Source organism: Coenobita brevimanus, chromosome 71, assembly GCF_032717465.1.
Source record: "Coenobita brevimanus isolate Jiangsu-jjx chromosome 71, ASM3271746v2, whole genome shotgun sequence".
Taxonomy (NCBI): Eukaryota; Metazoa; Arthropoda; class Malacostraca; order Decapoda; family Coenobitidae; genus Coenobita; species Coenobita brevimanus.
This window is the reverse complement of record NC_137024.1, coordinates 16,023,048-16,028,747: the sequence shown is the minus strand read 5'-3', so window position 1 is coordinate 16,028,747 and position 5,700 is coordinate 16,023,048. Positions and strand designations below refer to the sequence as shown.

Genomic DNA, 5,700 nt, shown 5'->3' with positions numbered 1-5,700 from the left:
ACCAGCAACCTTCCTTCCCTGCTGTACCCTTTCAAGCACTTCACCCTCCAAACCTCCATCCTTACTCATCACAGTACCCAAGTACTTAAACGTACTCACATTTTCCAATTCCTCACCATCCAACCTCGCTGTACATTCACTGACTTCACCTCTCTCAAAGACCATCACTTTACTCTTCCCTATATTCACCTTTAGATTCCGTTTCTTACACACTCTCTCAAACTCATCCAGCAAGCCTTGCAGCTCCCCTTCGTCTTCACTCAACAACACAGTATCATCTGCAAACAACAGTACAGGGAGTTTCCAAACATTATCCTCTCTCACCAGGGCCACTCCAACATCCACTACCCTACCTTGTACCTCTTTTATTACCCCATCCATGTACAGATTGAACAACCATGGAGTCATGACACATCCCTGTTTCAAACCAACTTTCAAAGAGAAAAATTCACTTAGTGAATTCACCATCCACACGCACTGCAGCCTTCGCACCATCGTACATACACTTCACAGCATTCAACATATATTCTTAACACTTTCCACAATCCTTGTCTATCCACCCTGTCATATGCTTTCTCCAAATCCATGAAAGCCGCATACAACTTCTTTCCCTTCTCTAGAAACTCTTCCACTAAAGATCTAAGAATGAATATCTGATCTACACAACCTCTTCCCTTCCTAAAACCTCCCTGTTCTTCTCCAACTAATTTCTCTGTTCTTTCTCTAACTCTGTCAATAAGTATCCTACCATACACTTTTCCTATTATACTAAGAACGGCCATACCACGTTGAGTACACCGCTTCCCGTCCGATCAGCGAAGTTAAGCAACGTTGGGTCTGGTTAGTACTTGGATGGGTGACCGCCTGGGAACACCAGATGCTGTTGGCATCCCTACGTGTCAAGTGGGGTTGGTGGAGGATTAGTGCCCCTCCCTGTTAAACAATTAACTCTAAGCCATTGGCCACCCCGTCTGGGATACATGGCGTCTGGCAATGAATGAATGAAAAACTAAGAAGACAAATGCCCCTATGATTACCACACACTTCTTTTTCCCCTTTTCCTTTGTACAAGGGAATAATTATACCTGACTTCCAAATATTGATAATAATAATAATAATAATAATAATAATAATAATAAATTAATTGAAAACGAACAGGCTCAAGCATGCATGGCAGATTGTTCATCTCACTCTGCCATTACCGGGAGGAACACCACACAGATTATACTCTTGCTACCTTCAAACGGACATATGTTGCCAAAGTGAGATGTATACATCATATACCCTCACGGTAAGAATGATCCTGTTAAACTGAAAAATATCGCTCGGAGACAGTAAGAATTAACTGAGAAAAGACGTCTTTCCTCTCCAAGAGTTTGCTCTAGTAATGGATGTAAGGTAAAGCCTATTTCGTCGTGTACCAAGTTTAAAAATGGCTGCAACTCCTGTCACTTGATAAATAAGATAAACCAAAGAAAGCTAACTTAATTATGAGAGATAGAGATAGATAGATAGAGAGAGAGAGAGAGAGAGAGAGAGAGAGAGAGAACTCTGTTTAAAGAGATTCAGCTGCTGGGCATGAACGTGGACAGTGAGTTTCATGGCAGGTCACCGTTCCCGCCCAGCCATAGGAGTGAGAAAATGGAAGAATGCAAGTAAATGAGTTCAGTAGTTACCATTTTCACTACAAAAGAGGTACTTAGCATGGGATTTCGGTTGATGTCAGACGATTATATTCAAGAGTTTTCCACGCAGTGAGAAGTGTTCTAGGCAATCATGATTAATGATTTGGTTGAAAATTTAAAAAAAAACTTCCTACTTTATTTTAGTAAAGGTTCACATCGGTGTGAGAGGGACACAATTCATTGTTTCATCTCAGGATCCATTCCTTCCTTGTAACTTTATATTGCATCATCCCCCACCATACACACACACACACACACACACACACACACACACACACACACACACACACACACACACACACACACACACACACACACACACACACACACACACACACATGATACAGAATGCCTCAGGAATAGCCCAACTCCTCCACCGGACAATGAAATTCATTAACACATACCCGGTAAGTCTCAAAAACACACAGCCACCATAACCATTCAAACCTCTCGCCAAACTACCGTACACTGCATCCTCCATGAACCCCTCAAATACTTCCCTACCCAGAGAGACACCAGGACACTTAGTCTAAGATGTGACCCTCACCCTTCCCTGCTACAATACTAACCACACATAGAACTCCTTAAGAATCGACTACACCCACACTGAAATGAAGCCAGCTACCCCCCCCCCCCACACACACACACGCACACAGAACAACACACTAACCTCAGGCACCTCAGTGTCAAAACACAGACTCCTTCAACATAAATCAAGAAAATAATGGTGGTAGCGCCCTGATGAAGTTGCCGGTTACCTGTGGTCCACTGGTTTCACGTCAAGATTGGTCCTTTTCTACAATTACCTATGTTTGCAGACTTAAAGCTGGACGGGTTGAGTATGGTGAGGTCCATCTTAAATTATATAAAATCGCCAATTGATAGTAAGCTAAAAAAAAAAAAAAAAATCTTATTCAATAAGATGACATCGTAGGGAAAGTAAAGAAAAACAAAAAAAGTTGCCTCGAGCCTGGGTATTAGCTTTGCTGCGTGGGTCCGTCTAACACCCCACCCTTTCCCACCCCGCCAGATGTTGGTGCGTAGTGATTATTTGTTCGAAATTATTCACTCGTGGGGACGGTCATTCATTGTCCAAGGGGCAACTTTTACATGCTTAGTCTCTTCCCCCACCAACGGTCTCTCCTGTCCTGAATACTTAATCGTAGCCGTAGCAGTAATAAAATGTACATGATTATTGGACTGTATTTCACTTTGTTATTGTCCGAAATAACTGTCTTTTTTTTCCCCTCTTCATCTCCAGGAAGGTAATTTCACTCTTTGTAGCTCCACACAATTTTATTCAGCTTTGGAAATACTTTTCGAATTCAAGGGGTGAGGCATTGCCTTCATTATTATCATTACTGAATTGTTTTAACTTCAAAACTACCTTAAATTACCATTTTTATGAAGTTAATACCGAACTGCAACATGACGCTACCGCTAATTACGACGATAGTCGCAAAAATGTGCCATGCAAAGAATATCATGCGGTAACACTGTCTCCTCCAGCCACTGAAGTACGTGGCATCAGTTAGTGAAGGACGAAAATATTAAAAGTAAGGTAAAAAATTATTAATATGTATTCTTCACACGTCAGAAAACGGCTGTGTTGTACTTAGTTTAGGAGAGTCTTTTTGAACTGTCGGTGACAGATGTGTCCTGAGCCAATATAGCAATGGTACGGCTGTATAAATACAGGAATAAGAAAAAGTACAAACTATTTTGGGGGTACTTGTCTTTCCAAATATATATGTGATGAACTTGTAAGGTTACTATATTATTAAAATTTTACTGTCTGCGAGCGACGATGTTTACTGAAGACGATGGCTGTTGAGAAAAATATTGACTTAGCGTAATGTGCTTGAGAATGGAATGACAAGAATCGGTGGAATAATTTTCAAAGCCCAAGGGCAGTGAAAGAAATGAGCAGAAATTGTGACAGAATAGTGGGGAGACAGATGAGCTTTAGCTACGTGGTTGAAATAGTAGTAATAGTAGTAGTAGTAGTAATAATAATAATAATAATAAGAAGAAGAAGAAGAAGAAGAAGAAGAAGAAGGAAGAAATTAAGTGGAAATGAACAGGCTTTAGTATGCAAAGTAGTTTGTCCATTCTGCTCTGCAACTACTGGGAGGGACACCATACAGATTATATTCTTGCTACTTTCAAACGGATATATAGAGTCAGAGTGAGATGTATCCATCATATATCCTTTCGCTAAAGAAGGTCATAGTAAACTGAAAAATATTGCTCGGAGATAGTAAGAATACAATGAGAAAAGACGTCTTTCCACCCAAGGTGTTCGCTGCAACGCATGGAAAGTAAAGCCCATTTCGTCGTGTACCAGTTTTAAAAATGGCTGCAACTCTTGTCACATGAATAATACGAAAAACCAAAGAAAGCTAACATTATTATGAGAGAAAAAATTGAAACACTGCGTAAAGAGATTCAGCTGGTGGACATGAACGCGGACAGTGAGTTGCATGGCAGGTCACCGTTCCCGCCCAGCCATGGGAGTGAGAAAATGGAAGAATGCAAGTAATGAGTGCAGCAATTAACATTTTCACTACAAAAGAGCAACTTAGCATGTGACTTTAGTTGATGTCAGACGATTATACTGAAGAGAAATCCACGGAGTGCGAAGTGTTCAAGGGAATCATGATTAATGATTTGGCCGAAATTAAAGAACATCGTACTTTATTTTAGTAAAAGATCACATAGGTGTGAAAGGGACACAATTCATAGTGTCAGCTCAGGATCCATTCCCTCCATGTAACTCTATATTGCATGATCCTCCCCCCCCCCACACACACACAAATGATAAGTACAGAATGCCTCAGTAATAACCCCACTCCTCCATCGGACAATAAAATTGATAAACACATACCCGGTAAGTCTCAAAAACACACAGCCACCATAACCATTCAAACCTCTCGCCAAACTACCGTACATCCTCCATGAACCACCACCCAGACATCCACCCCTCAGATCCTACCCTACCCTGAGAGACACCAGGGCACTTACACAAAGATGTGACCCTTGCTCTTCCCTACTACAATACCAGCCAAGCATGCAACTCCTTCAGGATCCACTATTCCCACACTGCAATGCAACCACCTTCTCCCCCCCCCCCACATACACAGAGCAACACTGACTAACCTTAGGCACCTCATTTTCACAACACAGACTCCTCCAAGATAAATATAAAAAAAAGATGTAGCGCCCTGATGAAGTTCCCATTTACCTGTGGTCCACTGGTTTCACGTCAAGATTCGTCCTTTCATACGATTACGTATGTCTGCAGACTTAGCTAGACGGGTTCGATGTAATGAGATCCATCTTAAATTATATAAAATCGCCACTTGATGGTAAGCTAAGAAAAATCCTATTGAACAAGTTAGGATTGTAGGGTAAGTAATAAAAAAAAAAAAAAAAAAAGTTCTACCAGGCCTCGAGCCTGGGTATTAGCTTTGCTGGGTGGGTCTGTGTAACACCCCACCCTTTCCCACCCCTCCAGATATTGATGCGTAGGTATTATTTGCTGGAAATTATTCACTCGTGGTGGCGGTCATTCGTCGTCTAAGGGAGAGGTTTTACATGCTTATTCCCTTCCCCCAGCAATGGTCTCTTGTGCCCTGAATAATCAGTCGTAGCCGTAGCAGTAATAAAATATCCAAGTTCATTGCATTTTTTTTTTTCATTTTCAGCCCCAGCAAGTAAATTTTACTCTTTGTAACTCTGCATTAGTTTATTCAGATTTGGAGAGACTTTTCGAATTGGAGGGGTTAGGTATGGCCTTCATTATTATCATCACTAAATTGTTTTCAGTCCAAAACGACCAATAATTACCATTTTTATCAAGTTAATACCGAAGTGCAACGAGACTCTATGAAGTTAATACTGAGGTGCAATGAGACGCTATCCCTAAATACGATGCTAGTCGCGAAAAAATGCAATGGAAAGGATATCACGCGGTGACATTGTCTTCTTCGGCGAGTGAAGTACGTGACATCAG

The 5,700-nt window shown here is 41.2% G+C and overlaps 1 non-coding gene across 1 annotated transcript; it reads left to right on the top strand.

The window, feature by feature from the left end:
- The first annotated feature begins 770 nt into the window (after positions 1 to 770).
- Positions 771 to 889, top strand: LOC145406987 (5S ribosomal RNA). The gene has a single exon (XR_013898652.1). It is a non-coding gene; the product is annotated as a 5S ribosomal RNA (ribosomal RNA).
- Positions 890 to 5,700: the final 4,811 nt, after the last annotated feature.